This window comes from Apium graveolens, chromosome 4 (genome assembly GCF_009905375.1).
Source record: "Apium graveolens cultivar Ventura chromosome 4, ASM990537v1, whole genome shotgun sequence".
Lineage (NCBI taxonomy): Eukaryota > Viridiplantae > Streptophyta > Magnoliopsida > Apiales > Apiaceae > Apium > Apium graveolens.
This window is the reverse complement of record NC_133650.1, coordinates 188,640,557-188,665,247: the sequence shown is the minus strand read 5'-3', so window position 1 is coordinate 188,665,247 and position 24,691 is coordinate 188,640,557.

Below are 24,691 nucleotides of genomic sequence, written 5' to 3'. Positions count from 1 at the left end.
TTCTTCTTAATAATTCCTTATTTACTTTTGTTGTTTATCTCAACAGTTACCTCAATGTTGGGATATCTTTCATACCTGGCGTCTCCCTTTCTGGGTATCAAGCCATCGGTCTTACACTTCACGTTCTTAAAGGTCACTTCCTTCATCCAATTTTCCTAATTTCTTACTTCCTTGTCTCCTCAGTCTATCCGCGTCTTATTATTTATCCTTCGAACTATCTAAAGGTTTCCTCGAATCCTCCCAACTTACAGGGGATAAAATATATGTATCTCTTATGCCCTCAACCATCAATTTTAACTCATGGTGAATCACCCTCATCCTGACGATTACATGCTTTTCTATTTCTATTGCTATGAGTCTTTAGGGTTTCCTCATACCCAACTCCCTTATCATTCCTCAAACTCTATTGCCTTTATATTCCTTTTCACTTCAGTTTCTTTTTATTTTCCTTTCTCTTATCATTATTTCACGAACCAATCACAACATAATCATTGATTTCAAACATCCCGTCATTCCAGATCCGTGTCCTCGGAACGAATCTTGATAACTTTTACAACTTAGATTCCTAATTCATCATACTCGTCTGCCTTTGTTCTGGCTCTAAAGCTTTTACGCTATCTCCATAACCTTGGGAATTACTTTCTCGAAAATAATTGATTGAACTTTAATCAGTTTATTCTAACCTCTGGCTCCGTGCCTTTCTTGGTCTTTCACCAGCGGGTGGTCTCTCTCTTAGGAGGGTAAGTGACAAAAACAGTCTTTTGTGGTTCGTCAATCATTTAGAATCTCAAATGATTCCTCTATTTCCTTTAGCCAGGCTCTTGCCTCGACTGGGTCAACCTGTTCCTTGGAACTCTGAGAGCTTAGCGACTTAAAGGTCATGAAAGAATTTTCTACCGCATTGTTTCCTCAAGGTGGTGGTTGGGGATAATAGTCTAAGTTCTTTTTTAGACAGGTCCAGGAATTTCCGTATAGGAGTACCGTCTCGGCCTCCTTTCCTTACTCGGCTTTCCGTTTCCTTAGTATGAAATGTTTCATCCTTCTCCTATACTTGGGGTTATCTTATACGTTAAAATCCTCATTTTCCACTTCATTATGTTATGGGTTCCTTCTATCTTGATGGCGTCCTCCCTGACTATCACATTCAGGGTTTGCCCTTAATCTTATTCCTTGAACTATGACTTTCATCTAAGATCTCATCTTTAAGCTCTTGAACATTTGGAATCCAAATTCTATAGGAATACCTCATTATTCCTTTATCATCTTTCTCGGTATTAATCTTTTATCTAATTGTTGGCTCTCTGCCTTCATTCATCACTTTTTATGGCACAATATGTCCTCTTCCGATAATTCGGACTGTATTGCAATCTCAAACGGCTTTTCGGTATCGGCTCCGGTTACCTTCACTTCTATTTCCATTTTCTCAAAATCTCTTATAAACTCTCCCAAAGACATTATTATCTTGAGTCTCTCCTTTTTACTAAGGGCATCAACCACCACATTGGCTTTCCCCGAATGATAAAGAATCTCCAAATCATAATTCTTGATTAGCTCTAACCGCCTCCTCTGGCGTATGTTGAGCTCTTTCTACGGGAAAATGTACTAGAGTACTTATGGCTTAGGTAAATCTCACACTCCTCTCCATACAAAGATTGCCTCCATTCTTTAGGGCAAAACTATTGCCACGAGCCCAAGCTCATGGGTGGGGATATCGAATTTTATATTCCCTTCATCGTCTTGACGCAGACGCGATTATCTTGCTGTGCTATATAAGAAGCACCCTAATTCCTTATGCGAAGCGTCTCTTCCAAATCACAAAATCTCCTTTTTCCATCCGGCAACGCCAACATAGGGGCCGTCACCAACCTTTGCTTCAGTTCTTAACAGCTGTTCTCGCATTTCTCTGTCTATTCGAACTTCTCAGTCTTATGAGTAAGCCGCGTTAAAGGGGCTACTATCTTTACAAACTTGAACGAACCTCCGGTAGTGACCGGCCAATCCTACCTCTGGGAGTTGACCTAACCATGGTCATCAATTCCTCAGTGGTCCTTTATTCATTCTTGTCAGGATCCTTCACGGAATCCTCCTCAGCAACAATCCCTTCTAGGACAACATCCTCAACCGTTACATCCTCAATATCAACATCATCCGGTCCTGCGTTAGGACGCTCTATCGGATCCATAATTTGATCTCCAATAAGTAATAATACATCATCGCGTTGTTGCTCCTCAACCTCAGGGTTCGGAGTCCCGCTACCATATACGATAACGAACTACGCCTCTATCGCTACATTTATAAGGGTTCCCATAAGGGTTTTAACTGTCAGTACTACGTTAGGTAGTCCGACTATGAACTTGGCAAGAGTTCTTATTATCTTAGTGAACTTATTATCTTAACGTCCCATCATCTCTGAGGTTTATAACACTTAGCTCTGATACCACTTCTGTAACACCCCCAGATCCGGGGTCGGGGATCCGGGTTATCACGAGTTCCATTTCCCTTAATAACACCCAATCTTAATAATTATTCAACTACTCTGTACTGTGACCCCACAATAAACACACACACCACACATTATATTCTCAGAGATGAACATCCAAAAATAATCACAAGTCGTTTTATTCCACAATTATATGTCAATACACCTTAAAAAGGTTTCTGAATAAATTTACATTTCTTTGCCATTATTACAATTCCTAATTATACATAAGTTTGGTACATCAAAAGTTGAAAACCTAGCCTATTGGTAGTTCCTACCTCAGCTACAGCGACATCAACGCCTATAGGAAACTGCGGAACGTTTCCTAATTGCTTGTGAATCGGGAGCTTGGTCCTGTTCATCTTTTCTATCTGTTATTGTGTGATGAAAGAAGAAAGCAAGGGTGAGCAGCAAGCCCACCAAAATAAAATGTATACTGATTAATAGTATATGAGCCTTCTCATAGTACTCATGAAAGTCTTGGTCAAAAGAAATGAACCAAGTTTGATATCTTAATGCGATGAAGTCGCACAATATTCAGTATATATACATATATACTTTTCAAAATATTGGAAGTCCTCTTCCATGCATAATATACACAGAGTTCCAGTTTATAACTGTATAAAAATATCGTTGCAAGGTGATCTCATATATCTAACCTTGTCTCAACATTTTTCTGAAAATCTTTGTCATTCATAAGACAATTATTAATTAGATATAAGTTTAAAAGATGAAGTTACAAGATACCCCAAAATACTTATATCTTTCCCAAATACTACTTGAACTATTCCCGTTCAAGTTACAATCAGTTTCAAAAGTTCATCACATAGATGAGACTACAAGACAAGATTTGAATAGATTAAATCTTTGTAATATTATTAAAGGAAATGAAGTTATGATATACCTCATTAAGTTCTGATATATATATATATATCCACAAATACATCTTCCTTATACATTTCCTGAAAACCTCTGTCATGTAAAGTATGAACAGAATTGCAATATCCAATAAATTTGGAAAGGAAAAGAATTTGGCATAAACCAGATATCTTGTTGATCAGGCAAAGATACCCATAAGTAACCTTTTCTACTAGTAGATGGACGAATTCCCCACTGGTCATCACCCTTGGTCGCAATAGGACCTTATGTTGGACTGCCACTCAGCCACTTATGCATTTGATGGACTCCCACTGAGCCACTTACACTATCATGGACGCCCACTGAGCCCATGCTGCTTATGCCGACTCAATAGATGGACTTACTTCCCGAACGTTGGGTAAGTAATCAATTCATTTACCAAAACTGCAACCTTGTTGCGAATATAAAATACACCACAGAGCCGGATCCCTCAGGTTTTGAGCGAGTATTTAAATCCCCTTAAAAAGGAAGATCTTAAATATAAAAATGAGTTTTGGGATCCGCTCTAACTTTTAAAAATCATTTTGAAGACTCGAAAACACTTTAAAGAGTGTTTGGAGTAAAGCTGATTTAATGAAGTAAATCAGTCCCCATTATATTTAGAAAATGTCTGAATATTATTATTTAAATAATATTCCCATAAAGAATAATCTTTATAAAAATAATCGAAGTAGAAGTATTAAAACTTATACTTGAAATGGATATCAAATAACCAAAGATATACTTATATGAAAGTACTATCTTTATTTGAATAATCGAAAATAAGTTTGATTATTGACACATTATTCTTTAATAAAATAAAGAATATTATTTAATAAAATGAGCGGAGTCATAAGTCCTCGAATGAATATTCAAAATAATATTCATTAAATAAAATAAGCGGAGTCATAAGTCCTCGAATGAATATTCAAAATAATATTCATAAAATAAAGGAGTCATACATCCTCGATTGAATATCCAAGTAATATTCAATAATAATATAAAGGAGTCATAAGCCCTCGAATAATATTCGAAATAATATTCAATAATTAATATAAAGTTATCGAATAACCCTTATTCGATTAATAGTTTTGAAAACTATGACCATATATATATAAATATATATATATACATATATACAAAATCTACTCGGGATCCTCGACTCCCGGTTTTAGAAAATGTTTTCACCTTTGGGTCCCTATACTAAGGGTATATGCAAATACTGCTATCCTCTAGCATAGGTATTATCAACTGAACCAACATATATATATATAGCAAGGATACGAAACAGGCATGCATATATATACCATAGCAGCATGCTTCAATATATTGCAACATTTGCTAATTAACCAACATGCATCTATCGCAAGATAATGCATATACAAGAGTATACATCACAACAACAGTATAACGGGTAGAAAACTTGCCTGAGCGACTGGGGGTTACGAATGGCTCGGGACGAGTCTGGTAACCTATAAACAACAAGTAAGTTGGAATTAAACCAAAGTCACTTGTAAATCTATACTCTAACCAACTCAGACTCTAACGCTCGTTTTGCGCTTACTGATTCGCTTAAGTCACTCGAGTACCCTCGGCTCCACCATTTTTAATAATTTAACCTTTACGAGTTTTAAAGCGATTCCTTCGCGGGTGTCTTACCAACTGCCTAACACTCTTACCATAAATGTTTCATACATTAATTAACCCTTTTTGGTCTTTAACCTATGTTTCAAAGTAAGGCGAGGGGAAAAGTTTCATTCGCGAAACGCCGTTACTTGAAACGGTCGTTTCTCCTAAACCGTGCATCGGAATCGAACGAACTACATATCAAAACGAAGCTCGTAACACGAGCTATCTAGACATGGCAATGGTCAGAATCTAGCAGGGGGTTCTCGGGTCCTAATGTTATGCACAAAAACAGTCTAAAGAAAATCAGACGTTACGACGGCTATGTTTACGCGATTTCCCAATTTAAAACCATTCAAAACCAACCCAATTCAACCTCAAATCCAACATACAACCAACATCCATCCTTATCACATTATAACAACCCCAACCAATTCAATTTTAACATTCATACTTATGCCTAAGCTTGAATTTAACTATACTACATTCTTTTAACCAAAACAACAAGATTTACCAATCCGATTCAATACCATTTCAATCCCAAACTCTAACTCACAAACATCAAGCTACAATATCACCCTACTAATCAAAATCATCTTATAATTCATAGGAATCTAGGGTTTGGAGATGATATACCTTCCTTGAAGAGTGGAGAATCAAGAGAATAGCTTGGAATCACCCTTAAAGTCCTTATCCAAGCTTAATCTAAACAAAACTTCAAGAACACAAATTTTAGTTCTTGAAAAACACTATTCACCATCTTCTTTCATGATTTATAGAAAAAGATTGTCTTGGAATTAGAAGCTTAAACTTATAGGAAGTATGTAACTATCCATGGGGAAGCTTAGATAATTACCTTGCTAAATAGTAAGTGGTGGAGCTTGGATCTTCAATTTCTAAGAAAAGGAGCCGAGAGCATGAAGAAGAAGAAGAGAGATTTTTGTGTTTTGCCTTGTTTTGCTTTTGGTTGGTTGATTTTTGTGTTGTTTTTAGGTTAATTACTTAATTAACCTTGATGTTTGTGTGGTTAATAACCATCCACATCTCCTTCCTCCTTATGTCATGCTTGTGTCATGCTATGATGTCATCTTTCCCTCCTTGTCCTCTTCCCATTGGTTGGGTGACATCATCCTCTCTAATCCCTTTGATTAACTTCCTAATTGTTTGCCTAATGACCGCTGATCTGTTATACGGTTCGCTTAACTTTCGTTCTCGTTTATCGTTTGAGGGATCTTATCCGGGATCTTATTACTTAGGTTCCCTTAACCTATCTCAATACATTATATTCCTTTTTATGATCCTCTCTTATAATCCTTTAATTTAAATCCTTTTTATCCTGTTACCTTATACTCAATTCTCTCCGTATCTAGTGTATTTCCGGGAAAAACCAAAGTGTTCGGATTTGGATTCTGACGATCTTTACATACACTTATATCCCATATAAAGTACTAATAAGATCTCAGAATATCCATATCAGAACCCCTACATAGTGTGGCATGAAAAGTTTTCTCATTCAGCAAAAATACTATTCATAAGGGTTTCAAAATTTCCCAAAAATTGGGGTTATTACACCAACTAAGTTCCTTAACACAATTGATTTTCACCTAAATTACAACATGCATCCATTCATTCATCAAATTGATCCATTTTAACTCCATTTCATTCTGCAATAACTCAAATTCACATCTCAAGGACAAATCAATGACATGCACATCTTGATCCTTTTTAAAACTAGCATGCAATCACTTTTAGGCTATTCACACTTAGTGTTTACCAAGATTATCTCACAAAAGTCAATTTCCTTTCTTATTAACTCAAAAATTCGAACCTAAACTTAGCATGCAACAATAATTCATTCCTTATTAATCTAATCACCATCCATCATTACTTTAATCAAGTGTACTCACAACAAACCACTTTAAAGATTCAACCCATTCGGGTTTATCCAAAAAACACACATACAAAGATCAATCTTGACATGCAAAGTCCTATATCACATTTTCAACTTGTTTTAAGCCTTAACTTAGTCATTTAACTCATTTTCATCAAGATTTCCGAAGCACAAAGCCAAACATCACCTAATGACTCAACCTTAATCAAATTATTCAATGCATGCATTCACTTAATCACAAATCAATCTCTTTTAAACCCATTTTCCATTCGGCAAACATTCAAAATTCACAATCCAAGAACCAAACATTGACATGCATCACTAACTCCTCTTTTAAATCAACATGCAACTCTATTTCCTACTAATTAAGCTTAGTTCATACCAAGATCAAGTCACAAATTTCAATTTCCCTTTTTATTAGCATAAAGCCGAAGCAAAACTCACATGCAAATCATAAATTTTGATTTTCTAAGCAACAATCACATGCACACATTCATTTTACAATCAAGGAAATCATTTTACCAATCACATACTCAATTTTCAATAAAAGAAACAAAACCCTTTTTCAAGCTTTCAAGAAACCATAACATGCAACATTAAAATCCAACAATCACATCATGGAAAACCCACCGGCTCTCCTTTGGATCATGGCCGGTGGTGGTCGAACTTGAGAGAGTCCATGACGGATCTCTTCTCGAGTTTATGACCTCCAAAACCTCTTAAAATCACTCTTATAGTTATGCTTCAAGAAATTGTTTTTCTTAAACAAAACCATAGTGATCACTTCAACAAAACCTTTATAATCACTTACATGCAAGTAAGAATTGAAGTATATACCAAGAATAACAACTAATGGAAGCAATATCTCGGTGTTTGAGTGTGTTTTAATGGTTGCATGCGAATGAGAGAGGTGAGAGATGAGAGAGCCGAGAGGGAGTGAGAGAGGGAGTGTGTTCGGGAGAAAGAAAGAAAAAGAGAGAAGAGAGAATGAGTGCTCGGGAAAGAAAGAAGAAAATGGGGAGGAAGGGGTTGATTTATACTCCACCAAAGCAAGGGCAAGATGGTAATTTAATAATTCCTTTTTGACTCACACATACTTTCTCTTTTTACTTAAATGCAACAAAATTCAAATATAAAATATATATCTCTCTCGGGAAGTCGAGAATTACTGAAAATGACAATTTTAACACATAGGTCTCGAAATTAGCTTTTTATCCATTACTCATAATAAGAATTTGAGTGAACGGTTGATTTTATATGAATTTCGCAAACTTGCTTTAATAAATACATTTTCCACATAAAATCAATTTAAAAATGCAAAGATCAACAATCAAATTCACTTATCATTTTTATAAAGTCTCTAAGGTCTTTACAAGGATAACAAAACAAATCCCATATTTTTATCTTACTCGGATGGTTTTATAAAAATGCACGAAGGTTAAATAAACCCTTATTTAAATCAAATAATTCCTTTAAATCCATAAAAATATCACAGAGCACACAGTCATGCACACAGGCTAGCAATCACACATATACGATCATATAACGACTCAGGTCTGATCACAAATTTATTCCTCTTTATATCTGTATTCCCTTTTTATTCTTTATCATCTTTTACGCGTACCGGGTCACGTTCATCCTGACGGTCCGACGCTCAGCGTTTCGATTACGCTTCTCATTATATTTGCCAATCAACACGTCTCTTAAGACGAAATACTTTACTTCACATATAATTCACATTTTATATTATTTAATTCCATATTAGGACGGGTTCCGTTCTACCTGACGGCCCGACACCACAGCTCGACTTCTAAGCTGACTCTTTAAATTGGAACGTTTTTATCCACGCTCCTTAACTCTAGTATACAGATAAGACAAATAATCACCGCTTAATCACATAATCTCATCACATAACACATACTTTACTGTCTTAATTACGACGAAAAATTCTCGGTCGTTACAATCTACCCTCCTTAAAAGGATTCTGTCCCCAGAATCTAATCTAGGCAAATAGATAGGGATACTTTTCTTTCATTCGCTTTCTAATTCCCAAGTCGATTCCTCGACTAGTGGATTTCTCCACAACACTCTAACTAGAGGTACAACTTTATTTCTAAGCGTCCTTTCTTTTCGATCCAAAATTCGCACTGGTTGTTCCACATAGGACAAATCTGGTTGGATTTCTACTGGTTCCAACTCGATCACATGGCTCGCATCGGCATTATACTTTTTCAGGAGAGATACATGAAATACATTGTGCAGATGTTGCATTTGCGGCGGCAGCGCCAATTTATACGCCACTTTCCCAACTTGTCGCAATACTTCAAATGGACCAATGTACCTCGGACTTAGCTTTCCTTTCTTTCCAAATCGAGTTAAACCTTTCCAAGGAGATATCTTCAATAAGACTTTGTCTCCAGTTTCGAATTGCACATCTTTCCGCTCTTGATTCGTGTACTTTGCCTGTCGGTCTTGAGCTGCAATTAATCTCTTTTGTATCATTTCAACTTTTTCCTTCGTTTGCTGCACTAGCTCGGGGCCAATTAACTTGCGCTCACCAACTTCATCCCAATAAGTAGGGGATCTACACTTTCTTCCATATAACGCTTCATAAGGCGGCATACCAATACTTGTGTGATAACTGTTGTTGTAGGAAAACTCAATTAAGGGCAAATGATCGTCCCAATTTCCTTTGAAATCTATTGCGCAGGTTCGCAACATATCCTCAATTGTCTAAATTGTTCTTTTACTTTGTTCGTCTGTCTGCGGATGATATGATGTACTCATTTTCAATTTCGTTCCCAAATGATCGTGGAATTATCGCCAAAATCTCGAATTAAACCTTGGATCTCTATCAGACACGATAGATACAGGAACTCCGTGACGCATCACGATTTCATCCAGATACAATTTGACCAGCTTCTCTAATGAAAACCTTTCGTTTATCACAAAGAAATGTGCTGACTTTGTCAATCGATCAATTACCACCCAAATCGCATCATGATTAGACTTGGTTTTAGGTAATCCTACCACGAAATCCATCGCGATATGTTCCCATTTCCATTCAGGTATGTCCAGTGGATGAAGCAATCCACTTGGCCTTTGATGTTTCGCTTTAACTCTTTGGCACGTGTAACATTAGCTTATCCATTCTGCAATTTCCTTTTTCATGTTTGACCACCAAAAATTTTCTTTCAAATCCTGGTACATCTTCGTACTCCCAGGGTGGATTGAAAATCTCGAGTTATGTGCTTCTTGCAAAATCTCGTGCTTTAGTTCCACAACATCAGGTATCCAAATACGTGAGTTAACACGGTATATCCCTTTTCCATCCTTTTGAGCTTTAATTTCTTCTCCCGTCAACTTATTCCTTTCGCGATTCATCACTTGCTCTTGACAGCATCTAATCTTTTCCAAAATTTCAGGTTGAAACTGTATTGCATAAATGGCTTCACCTCCACATTCTGGAGTCTGCACCACTATTTCCATCTTTTCAAAGTCCTTGATTAATTCTTCTGATGACGTTAACATATTCAACTTTTCCTTTCGACTTAAAGCATCAGCTACCACATTTGCCTTTCCAGGATGATAGTTTATCGCACAATCATAATCTTTGATCAATTCCAACCACCTTCTTTGTCGCATATTTAGTTCTTTCTGAGTAAAGATATACTTTAAGCTCTTATGGTCCGTATAAATCTCGCACTTTTCCCCGTACAAATAATGTCTCCAAATCTTAAGGGCAAATACAATTGCTGCCAATTCCAAATCGTGCGTTGGATACTTTTGCTCATGCGGCTTGAGTTGCCTTGACACGTATGCTATTACCTTCCCATGTTGCATTAACACGCATCCAAGTCCTTTATAGGAAGCATCACTGAATATCACAAATTCTCCTTTATCATCTGGTAATACCAATACAGGGGCGGTTACCAACCTCTTCTTTAACTCTTGAAAACTTTCCTCACACTTTTCTGTCCAAACGAACTTCTCATTCTTTCTCGTTAATTTTGTCAATGGAACGGCAATCTTTGAGAAATCTTGCACAAATCTTCTATAGTATCCGGCTAATCCCAGAAAACTTCTGACTTCCGTCGGAGTCTTGGGTCTTTCCCAATTCATTACAGCTTATATCTTGGTTGGATCCACTTTAATTCCTTCTTTATTAACTACATGACCAAGAAATTGCACTTCCTTTAGCCAAAATTCACACTTTGAAAACTTTGCATACAGCTTCTCTTTTCACAGAAATTCCAAGGAAATCCTCAAATGCTCCTTATGATCTTCCTCCATTTTGGAATAAATAAGTATATCGTCAATAAACACAATCATGAACTTGTCCAAATACTGCTTGAACACTCTGTTCATAAGATCCATAAATGCAGCTGGCGCATTCGTCAAGCCAAATGCCATCACCAAAAACTCATAATGTCCGTATCTTGTTCGGAACGCTGTCTTGGGTATATCTTCCGCTTTGATCTTTAATTGATGATACCCAGATCTTAAATCAATCTTTGAGAAACACGAAGCTCCTTTCAATTGGTCAAACAAGTCCTCAATCCGCGGTAGAGGGTACTTATTCTTGATCGTCAACTTATTCAGCTCACGGTAATCGATACACAATCGCATACTTCCATCCTTCTTCTTTACAAACAACACCGGTGCGCCCCACGGGGATACACTCGGTCGGATTACTCCTTTGTCCAACAACTCTTGCAACTGAGCTGCTAATTCCTTCATTTCAACCGGCGCCATGCGATAGGGAGCTTTCGACACTGGTTCCGTACCAGGAGCCAATTCAATCGTAAACTCGATCTCTCTGTTTGGAGGTAGTCCAGGAAATTCATCAGGAAACACGTCCGGAAAATCTCTTACTACCGGAATATCGTCGATCCTCACAAATTCTTTCTCCACGTCCACGACATGAGCCAAATAAACCTCGCATCCTTGACGCATTAATCTTCTCACCTCAATAACCGTTAGAAATTTCTTCTCTTGCCTCATTCCTTTAAATATCACTTCCTCACCATCCTTGGTTCTTACCTTCACTTTCTTACTTTTACACTCTATTTGCGCCTCATGATTTGACAACCAATCCATTCCTAGTATAACCTCAAATTCTCCTAACTTAAAAGGAATTAAGTCGGCAGAAAAGTGCCGACCTTCTATAGACACATCACAGCCGGGACAAATCTTATTAACAAAAATTTTCTCTTGATTTGCTACCTCTATAATCAACTTAGGCTCTACAGGGTACGCAACACAATTTAACTTATCAAGAATGCTTTCAGAAATAAAAGATCTGGTTGCTCCAGAATCCATCAAAACTTTTACTTCTACTGAGTTTATAACAAGCATACCTGCTACCACGTCCACATCTTGCACCGCATCTTTCATTGACATGTTAAAGGTCCTAGCTCTGGGTTGAGCTGATGGTGCTGGGAGAGACGGCGATCCAACAATTCTGAGAACATTAGCCTTCTGCACAGGCTCCTTGCAATTTTTAGCCATATGGCCTACCTTGCCACACTTGAAACAAGCCAAATCAGGCTTCCTTACTTCATTTGAACATTCAGAAGAATAATGCCCCTTCTGGTTGCACTTAAAACATGTTATATCCAGCTTATTACACCTCCCCGGGTGTCTCTTTCCACAGTTCCTGCATTCTTGCATCTGGGGTCTGCTTTCCTTTCCCAGTTGTCCAGCTTTCTGGAAACGGTCCTTCTGAGCTCCATTCCCGGGTCTAAATCTCTGGAACTTTTTGTTCTGACCTCCCGCGAAGGGTTGTGAGGCTGGACCAGGTATGCCTGGTTCGTCTGCCTTTCTGCTTTAAAGTTACCATTCTTCCCAAACTTTCCTCTGAACTTTGAACTTCCTTGCTCTTGATCAGAGCTTTCAAACTTCCTCTTTCTTCCTTCATTTTCTCTTTGAGCAGCTTCCCGCTCACCTTCCACTATCATTGCCTTCTGAACCAAAGCAGCATAGTTCTTGATCTCCAACATCTCTATTTGACTCATAATCCACGGCTTAAGTCCCTGCTGGAACCTCTTAGCCTTCTTTGCTTCAGTATTCACGTACTCCGGCACGAACCTTGCCAATTCCGAAAACTTCACCTCATATTCTGCTACCGACATTTCCTCCTGTCTAAGATCCAAAAATTTCATCTCCAACTGATCTTGCATATAACTTGGCAAATATTTTTCCAGAAATATCTCAGTGAACTTCTCCCAAGATAAGTCTTTGCCTTCCAACAACGCCTTAGAAGACTCCCACCAGAAACTTGCTTCATCCCTCAAATAATAACTTGCGTACTGAGCTTTCTTATCGTCCTTAACTTCAGCCAGCTCAAAGGCTTTTTCCATGTCTCTCAACCACGGCTGTGCTTTAATCGGATCTGGCAAACCTAAGAACTCTGGAGGATGAACAGATTGAAAGTGCTTGAAATTTCCAACTTTTGGGGCCACAGGTTGTTGCAAAAGCTGAGCAAGTCTGCTCATCAAAGTGGTTTCTGGGTTTATTTCTGGGTCTTGGGTGGGAATTTCTTCTTCTTGGTGATCTGGTGAGTTGGCCATTTCTTACAAACCTGATTGAGCAATTATTTAGCAATACGATAGCATGGCATATATATAACAATTTTTATGAAATCTCTTTTGTGGGTTTTAAGTTTTACCCAATTTGCACATGCAATCCTATTACTACATAATTCTCATATCAGTGTTGTTTTATCATGGCACGGAATAGGGTTTTACGATCTTTAGACATGGTTGTACGAAAACATAGCTGTATTTAAAACATGGCATTGAGAACAGTTTATAAGATAAACAAGGTGCACAAAGGAAAGCAAGATAATAGATTTATTTAAATCAAGGGTTACATAGGAAATATTCTGGATTTTAAGGTTCTGAAACAAGGTACAATAAATAGTAGGGTTAAACAGAGGAAAAACTGGAAAACATCCCCCTATCTACCCCTAACTTCCAACTACTACTACTACTGCACTGGTCTGAAATACAACAAGATAAATGAAAAAGGGATCTCGGCATCTGACCAAGTATCCCAAAGCCTACCGGCACTGAAAACAACAACAACAATCTACGGGCTCAACCAACAGTCCCGTCTAATCATCTAGGATCTCTCTCAACACAACCAACATCCAGCGAATGATCTTATGCAGCCTCCGGGCCTCAGCATCACCATCGCTAGTAGATGGTCCCTCATCCAATCTCTTCCTGGCAACCTGCTCCACCAACTGAATCCTAGCTCTCCAATCCTCCATCACCACATAAGCACTCTGCCTAGACTCTCTGGCTAGTCTATCCACCAAAGCTCCTAACTCAGAAATGCGGGAGTACACAAAGTCTCGGTCCTGGGCTAACTTACCACCAATACTGACAGGAACAGTCTTAGGCATCTCCGACTCTGGCTTAGGGGCAGGGGTCTCTGAATCAGGCCTTAACGGTGAAATCTGCATAGGGATCTCACTACTCTCAGAAGGGTCCTCCTCTGGGTCTGAACTAACATATACAGGCTCCTCTGGAGAGGGTGGAATAGGGTCCACAGGGGTACCAGTCAAGCTAATCTCTGAGTCTGAATCACTACCACTACTAGGATCCTGAGAAAAAAACATAAAACAGCAACCAAGAAACAATGTTAGGGTCAAATAAAGCTTCCAGCTAACTCACACCCTAACTCTAGTTTCTGCTTTACCAATCAAACACTTTCCTTAGACTATGCCTAATAGTCTAACTCAACTCTACATGAGTCGAACTCTCTCGCGATATAGATATATTCCCAAAATACCCCTTTTTAAAACCTAACTTGTCTCAGGGACTAGATCATGTAGCTCTGATACCAACTTGTGACGCCCTCAATCTCGGGGTTAGGAAATGAGGACTCACACACCTCTATTCTAATAATAAAATATGCATAAACCCCGATTAACTACTAACAGGATCAACAGGATAAAGTATGAGACAAGATTACAACTACCAATCATAAAATATAACTTACAAACCCAAAATATTATTAAATAATCAATATCGATTCCGGCTGGAAACCGACAGATAACCCATTGTATCTTTAAACACCTCTTTCAAGGCGTGAGCTCACTCATACAAACCACTACCTGCTCTGGCAACTGGAAGCCCTCAACATGGTAGGGACCACAAGGTACGCTCTTACGAGCAGTGTGCCTAAGCCTGGCCATCTTCTTGCTTAACTGCCATGGTTAGATTAAGACAAAACAAGTGAGTAGAAAACTTAGCAAGTAACTATATAGCAGTTCTACAATATCAATTCTCAATATACTTTGAACAAACTAGGGCATTCTATCTTAGCTAATCTAGGTGGCAGATTTCCACATATTTTTTTTTGTTTTCTTTGGGATAAGGAAAAGGTATCCGAAGAATAGTTGGGCTTTCAAGAAACAAAGCTCGAAATAGGACGAAAGCCGACATTCATCACAATTCATTATAGGATCAAAATAGATCTTTCGGTAGAAGAAAGCAACAGTATTTCAAGATATAGAATCATTCATATGATCAACAATTTCAGGAATCAGGGTTCTGAGCTTTAAGCTCCACATTAACATAATCAACTCTTTTTAAAGCAGTATAAACCATTTTCATTTCAAAAAAATCAATTTACTGAATAAAAGTTTCAGTTCCCTTTAAATAATCATTTAGAACCCTTGATTGGATCACTTATCTTTCCATTTCATTATATACGGGTGATCAGCCCGAATCGACCTCCATTCTGGTCTTTAAGGTACCATTTGGCATAATTTCAGCCTTAAATTGGACTAGTCCCACTAGCCTCTTACCATGACTGGACTAGTCCCACTAGCCTCTTACGTCTCAATCCAATCCATCAGGAATTCATTTGGAAAACCTTGAGTTGGAAAACAATAGGTTTTCTAAAATTCATTTTATCATCACCAATCATTTGAAATCATTCGGACTCTTTCAAGTCGAAACTCATTCTTAATTCAGATTTTAAAGAAACAAAGTTCAGGGAGTGAATCAAAGATACGCAAGGAACAATTCTCAAGAATTCTGTATCAAGGATAATAAGGCACTAAATTTGAAGGATCAGTAATAACTTAGGGATCATTAGGGCGATCAAGAGAAACAGGGTATCATTAACAGAGTTATCCAAGATAATTAAAGGTTCAATATGATTCATGGCATCATAGGAAACTGGAACAGAAAGGCAGATTATCAAAGGGTGAAATTAATAGGATTATCAATAACAGGTTATCAAGAACAAGGGTACTTCAAATCAATATCAGAGTTTCATAAAGCAAGGGTTTTATACTTTAACAGTTCAATACTCTACATGGTATGAACCACATTTCCTTTATAATCATTTACACAAGTAATCAGAGTTACTTGCCTGAAATTGCTTTCCTGAGGGTTGAACTACTGCCACCTAGTATACTTTTCCCTTTCCTAGCCCGAATGCCCTCACGTTCCGAATCTACAATAAAAACCAGAAATCTTAATTAGATTCCCAACTCTCGTTCCCGGAACAATCTCTCTATACGATTACTCGATTATATCTTTGACTCGAGCATACGAATATAGCTTATACAAATAAGCACACAGCACATAGCACATAGCACAATCCTTTCTCGAAGTTATAATATCCTTATATACCTAGCAATCAAAGCGTACTCGCTTGACCTTGGCTATTTCTCAAATCAAACTAACACGACTCTTTTACGAGTAGTAGACCCATTTACAACCAAACATTTACGTCCACAACTATCACTTATATCTTTTAAAATCAACCAAATACGCATTTTAATTCATATAAACACATAGCTTATTCTAAACCATTAAAGAATCATTCTCCTTTCTTTTAATTATAAAAATTCGAACCATAATCATACATATACAATCAAATTTCTCAAAAATCACACCATACAACTTTAGTTCTAGCATGATTCCACATTTAAACTAGCACCATTTTCTTGATCAACAACCATTCGAACCAAAACATACATACATGCTCACATGCAATTCAATTTCAACTTATCACGATATCAAACACTTTATCTTTATCAAGTAAGCCAACTAAGTTCCTTAACACAATTGATTTTCACCTAAATTACAACATGCATCCATTTATTCATTAAATTGATCCAGTTTAACTCCATTTCATTTGGAAATAACTCAAATTCACATCTCAAGGACAAATCAATGACATGCACATCTTGATCCTTTTTAAAACTAACATGCAATCACTTTTAGGCTATTCACACTTAGTGTTTACCAAGATTATCTCACAAAAGTCAATTTCCTTTCTTATTAACTCAAAAATTCGAACCTAAACTTAGCATGCAACAATAATTCATTCCTTATTAATCTAATCACCATCCATCATTACTTTAATCAAGTCTACTCACAACAAACCACTTTAAAGATTCAACCCATTCAGGTTTATCAAGAAAACACACATACAAAGATCAATCTTGACATGCAAAGTCCTATATCACATTTTCAACTTGTTTTAAGCCTTAACTTAGTCATTTAACTCATTTTCATCAAGATTTCCAAAGCACAAAGCCAAACATCACCTAATGACTCAACCTTAATCAAATTATTCAATGCATGCATTCACTTAATCACAAATCAATCTCTTTTAAACCCATTTTCCATTCGGCAAACATTCAAAATTCACAATCCAAGAACCAAACATTGACATGCATCACTAACTCCTCTTTTAAATCAACATGCAACTCTATTTCCTACTAATTAAGCTTAGTTCATACCAAGATCAAGTCACAAAATTCAATTTCCCTTTTTATTAGCATAAAGCCGAAGCAAAACTCACATGCAAATCATAAATTTTGATTTTCTAAGCAACAATCGCATGCACACATTCATTTTACAATCAAGGAAATCATTTTACCAATCACATACTCAATTTTCAACAAAAGAAACAAAACCCTTTTTCAAGCTTTCAAGAAACCATAACATGCAACATTAAAATCCAACAATCACATCATGGAAAACCCACCGGCTCTCCTTTGGATCATGGCCGGTGGTGGTCAAACTTGAGAGAGTCCATGACGGATCTCTTCTCGAGTTTATGACCTCCAAAACCTCTTAAAATCACTCTTATTGTTATGCTTCAAGAAATTGTTTTTCTTAAACACAACCATAGTGATCACTTCAACAAAACCTTTATAATCACTTACATGCAAGTAGGAATTGAAGTATATACCAAGAATAACAACTAATGGAAGCAATATCTCGGTGTTTGAGTGTGTTTTAATGGTTGCATGCGAATGAGAGAGGTGAGAGATGAGAGAGCCGAGAGGGAGTGAGAGAGGTAGTGTGTTCGGGAGAAAGAAAGAAAAAGAGAGAAGAGAGAATGAGTGCTCGGGAAAGAAAGAAGAAAATGGGGAGGAAGGGGTTGATTTATACTCCACCAAAGCAAGGGCAAGATGGTAATTTAATAATTTCTTTTTGACTCACACATACTTTCTCTTTTTACTTAAATGCAACAAAATTCAAATATAAAATATATATCTCTCTCGGGAAGTCGAGAATTACTGAAAATGACAATTTTAACACATAGGTCTCAAAATTAGCTTTTTATCCATTACTCATAATAAGAATTTGAGCGAACGGTTGATTTTATATGAATTTCGCAAACTTGCTTTAATAAATACATTTTCCACATAAAATCAATTTAAAAATACAATGATCAACAATCAAATTCACTTATCATTTTTATAAAGTCTCTAAGGTCTTTACAAGGATAACAGAACAAATCCCATATTTTTATCTTACTCGGATGGTTTTATAAAAATGCACGAAGGTTAAATAAACCCTTATTTAAATCAAATAATTCCTTTAAATCCATAAAAATGTCACAGAGCACACAGTCATGCACACAGGCTAGCAATCACACATATACGATCATATAATGACTCAGGTCTGATCACAAATTTATTCCTCTTTATATCTGTATTCCCTTTTTATTCTTTATCATCTTTTACGTGTACCGGGTCACGTTCAGCCTGACGGCCCGACGCTCAGCATTTCGATTACGCTTCTCATTATATTTGCCAATCAACACGTCTCTTAAGATGAAATACTTTACTTCACATATAATTCACATTTTATATTATTTAATTCCATATTAGGACGGGTTCCGTTCTACCTGACGGCCCGACACCACAACTCGACTTCTAAGCTGACTCTTTAAATTGGAACGTTTTTATCCATGCTCCTTAACTCTAGTATACAGATAAGACAAATAATCACCGCTTAATCACATAATCTCATCACATAACACATACTTTACTGTCTTAATTACGACAAAAAATTCTCGGTCGTTACAGATAAGCTTTGTAAAAAGTTTGCTAAGCTAATGCAAAGTAAATATGAAATGAGCATGATGGGAGAGCTAACTTATTTTCTTGGTTTACAAGTTAAACAAGTTAGTGGTGGAATTTTGATTAGTCAAACTAAATATATTTATGATCTTTTAAAGAAGTTTGACCTAATGGACTGTTCATCTGCAAAAACTCCCATGGCCACTACTACCAAGCTTGAATTAAACAAGGCTGAAAAGTCTGTGGACATTTCAAGTTATAGAGGCATGGTTGGCTCACTTTTATATTTAACTGCTAGTAGACCTGATATAATGTTTTCTACATGTCTCTGTGCTAGATTTCAAGCTGACCCTAAAGAATCTCACTTAGTGGCTATTAAAATAATTTTCAGATATCTCAAAGGGACTCCAAATCTAGGAATTTGGTACCCTAGAGAGTCTGGTTTTGATCTAATTGGCTACTCAGATGCAGATTATGCAGGCTGCAAAATAGACAGGAAAAGCACAACTGGCACCTGTCAATTTCTAGGGAATAAGCTTGTGTCATGGTTCAGCAAGAAGCAAAATTCTGTTTCTATATCAACAGCTGAAGCTGAGTATATTGCTGCTGGTAGTTGCTGTGCATAGATACTGTGGATGAGGAATCAACTATTTGATTATGGACTAACTGTTGACGAAATTCCTATATTCTGTGACAACAGAAGTGCCATTGCCATTACTGAAAATCCAGTGCAGTACTCAAGAACCAAGCACATTGACATCAAGTACCACTTCATTAGGGAACATGTGATGAAAGGTACAGTGGAACTTCATTTTGTTCCAAGTGAAATACAGATTGCAGACATATTAATTAAGCCACTTGATGAATCAACATTCACAAGATTAGTAAGTGAGCTAGGTATGCTTAATTATTCATAAATTTATGTCCTCTTTATAATCTGTATTGAAGCCTGAAATGAATTTGCTGCAAGAACAAAGTTGGCTTTAAGTAAAGATTATTCTATCAATGGATATTCCCTATCCGTTGAAAGCCAAAATTGTTCTATCAACGGATGTTCATTATCCATTGAAAGACAAATACATTTCTGGTAATTTTATCCTTCAACGGATAAAAACTGTGTTAATCTTCAACGGATAACTATTTACCTCATCCGTTGAAGTGTCACATCAGTTACTTTAAGTGAGTCACAGCCGTTGATTCTTTTACTTACCCGTTGATACATATATATACACAGGTGTATGTATTTGTATTAAAGGCAGTTTTCAGAATTTCTACAGTTTTCTTTATTCTCAAACGGCTGTAATTTATTTAAAAGTATCATTTAATCATTTTATTTATATTTTAATTCAAGAAAGTATAAAAGCCCATTGAATTCTTATTTTCACTTTACGCTTTCTTGCAAATTTTACTCTATTTCTCTCCCAAAACTCTCAAGTTTTTCTCTGCAACCTCTACTCACAACAATGGCACCAGTAGTCAAAATTATGTCTCAGTCTGGATTTGTTTATGAAAAGAACAATTTCGTAGCTTTGGTTGAAAAGAATGAAGCCCACTGTGATTATCACAAGATGATGGACTTCGTCAAAAACTGCAAACTAAGTTATGCAATGCTGGAAGCCCCAACCATCTACTGTGAGGTAATTGAGGAGATTTGGACAACTGCAGAGTTCAACTCCACAGATATGACCATTGCTTTCTCTCTCAAAGGTAAGGATTATTGCATTAACTGTGATGATATACAGTCTTGCTTTAAGTTGCCTGAGAATAATGCCATGACACCATACACTGATAAAGATGTATTTGCTATGTTAGATTCCATAGGCTATTCTTTTAATTCTGCTAGTTTTGGAAGCATTAGAAGAAAGGGCCTTAGGAAAGAATGGAGTTTTCTTGGAGATGCCTTTATCAAGGTTTTCTCTGGGAAGATTAGCAATTTTGATGCCATAACTTCATCTCTTGTTAATATGCTCTACATGCTAGTTTCTGATAGGTACTTTAATTTTACCAACTATGTCATGCTAGAATTAGGTTCCAGGTTAGGTAACAAAGCTAATAGACCTCATAACATCTACTATGCTAGATTCTTTATGTTATTGGCTAACCATGTTGCTGAAGGTTTGGTCATAACTAATGAGAGCAATAAACTAAAATGTTGGGCACAAGAGAAAAGGGTCTTTGCAGACCTTTTGAGAATCAACCTCAACAGTCAGGTGACATTGGTATATTTACCAATAATGAATGCACCTCAGGTAAGTGAGGTAAATACTTCTGCAACTCCTACTTTTTCCAACCCCATTGTTTCTTTGCCTTCTAGTGTGGCCATGGAATATGTGTCTTTGTCCCAACAGATTCCTACCAAAGCCACCAAAACTAAAATTCCAAAACACAAGTCAAAGAAAACCACCTCTGTTGTTTCTCAAAAGACAACAGTTGTAACAACTACCATAAACCCTGAAGGGAGTGAACAGGGTGTGAGTGGTGAGGGGAGGGGTGAACATCAAGAAACCCCCCAGGATAAGGTAGGAGAGGTGAGTGGTACCCTAACCAGCCAAGCCACAGTCTCTCAAAAGGCTGTGGTGGTTCAAAAGGAGTCAAACACATCCCTAGTTGCATCCTCCCAAAAGGATGCAGCTATTGAAAATAGTCCCCAACCAGGGACACATAACAAAAGAGGGAGGGACACTGAAGCCACACATTCACCTGTCAAAGCTTTTTCAAGAAGAAAGAAGGCTAAAACCCTAGTTTCCACACAGCGGGCACAAACTGCACAGATACATCCACCTGTATCTTTGCCTTCTCAAATTCAGCTTGATGTGGCTCCAGCAAATATGGAGTCACAGCCCCATTCTCTCATAATAGATACACATCAATCACCAAATTCTCCATCACCCTCTCTGGATATGGATATGATATTCACATCAATTCCTGATTCTCCCTCTTTAAAACTCAGGGAGGAGCCCCATTCAAATCCTGGTGATCATCATCTGTTAGATGACTTGTTGGATCATCAGCCAATTCTTTCAGACTTAGTTGAAGAATCTGTGTCACCTCACTTAAAATCAATTCACACAGATTCAACAATTATGTCACTTTCAATATCTACATCTTTTCCTTCTTCAACGGATATCTCTCATCCGTTGACAAGTGGTTACTCTTCGATGGATAAGCTTAACAGTAGTTATCCGTTGATATCATCAGTTTCCACTTCAACGGATAATCCCTATCCGTTGATGGTCTCTACACACATAACTGATTGAATTCCAAGTGTAGAAGACATGGTTACTGTGCAATCACTTCTAGGATTGAGGGAAGGGAGTGATAATTTGAGTGAGAGGCTGGGTTGCTCCCAGGCAAAAGGAGAGGTTGAGAGTCAAAACATGCATGCTATTTCTTCCAGCATGGCAAAAGTAAGTGAGGGGAGTCCCACCTTAGTAGGTGAGGGTGAGGGTGTGAGGGTGTGTGTGAGCCAGGGGGAGCCCCTGATGCAAGAATATAGAGAAAATGAGAGAAAGGCAGGTGCAGAAGCTATAAGGGTGGATCCAACCATTGCTAGTGAGTCAATGATTGTGGATGATGCTGACAAGGGAAGACAATTTCAGCAACATTACAAAGCTGAAATTGATAACATTTTCTTGGATGCTGACACTTTTACTCATCCTGTTTCAGCCTATCAACTGTTGGCTGCTCAGGGCAATGTGGAGGCAGAGCAGACTTTGAACATTGTACACACTTCAGAATCTCTTTTAAGAGACAAAGCTGCTGTTAATAGCCTGCCTTCTCAAGCTGGTGAGCCATCTGAAGAATTTGGAGCAAATTCTAATGATGATGACTCTAATTCTTTGGATAGGAGCATAAACTTAGGGGGAGATGCAGGCCCAAGTTCTGTTCCAAATCTACCTGAATGGGCATGGGCAAAGGAATCTACACCAGGACAGTTTGGTGTAGCTTTGGTCAAGCAAGTAATGACTATTCAAAAGGCCCTTCAGGAGACTACAGATGCTGGTATAAAGGCTATTATTCAATCTCATCTAGACTCTCTGCATCTCTTGCAGTTGCAGCATATCAGACAGAATTTAAGTGTGGATGAACTCAAGCAGGATATTGCTGATCTGAAATCCTACAATACTGAGAAGTTGGATTCAGTTATGCCTTATGGTACTATGCAAGATTTGTTGGTGAGATTGAGGAGAGAATCTGATGCTGACAAGAGCCTGGCCAGGTTGGAAAACAGAGTTCAAATCATTGAAGACTCTATGGTCACCATTCTTCAGAATCAACAATCTCAGACAAATCTACTAATGCAGCTGGCAAAAGCACAAGGCTTGACCCCTATCCTTGATGATAACAAAAAGGGGGAGAATAAAAGGGAAGGGGAAGGAGAGCCATCAACAATAGTTCAAATATCTAAAGTGTTAGTTCCTGCCATCACCACTTCTCCAACTCTTCAAATCAAAGGAAAGCTTGATGGAATTGATCTAATCCAGATAGCAGCAGCTAAGATGAAAGTCAAAGAGCAAAGGAAGAAAATTGATGAAAGGATGCAACAAATCTTTGGTTCTACAACTTCTAAATCACAATCTGTGAAGCATAGCACAAAGGTGGAGCCAATCATTATGGAGCTCAAGCCAGTTAGGAGGAATAAGGTTGGAGAGACTTCTTCCAAGAATCTGAAACCTATGGTTCTCAAGCCCAACAACAGATCCAATAAGGACTCTACAAAGAACCCTCTAAGCCTTGCTCAGCTGAAAGAAGTGGACTTTCCTCTTCCAAAGCCTGATGAAGACAAGGTTTTGGGTGGTAATATCATGAAGCACAAGGAGACCAAGGATGTGGTTGAAAGGATGAACATGGCTATTATCTTTAGAGAGGGAAAGAGTATTTGTGTGATACAAGGACATCCCAAATTCTCAATAGCCAAGAGGGAAGAAGCCATAAGGTTGAAGGAAGAAGCTAAAAAGCTAAAGGCTGACAAAAGAGCACAAGCAAAGCTTGAAAAACAGCTAAAGTCAAGTCAAGCTGAAGAAAAGAAAGAAATTGAAGGCAAAAGTGAAGATGCAGGTATGGGGGACATGATTAGTGATGATGTGGAAGAAAAAAGTAAGGAAAGAAAGGAATGGCAGAAAGGGAACAGAAAGAAGGCCAATGCAAAAAGAAAGATGATGGTATATGAGACTGAAGAAACCCAATCAAAATCCAAACCACTACCTTCTATTCCTAAACCCATTGTGCCTGACCCCTTCATAAACATCCATGGTGAAACAATCACTCCTAAGGAGGAACCAATTGATTGGGACACCATCAAATTGCCCACCTTCTTAACCACTTCTCCACCATCAAAGAAACAGAGAAGGAAAATCAAATCAACACCTCCTCTAACCTCAATCAAATTCACTCAGAAGCCTAAGCCATAAGCCTCTAAGGATGATTATGTTCACATTTGTGACATAAA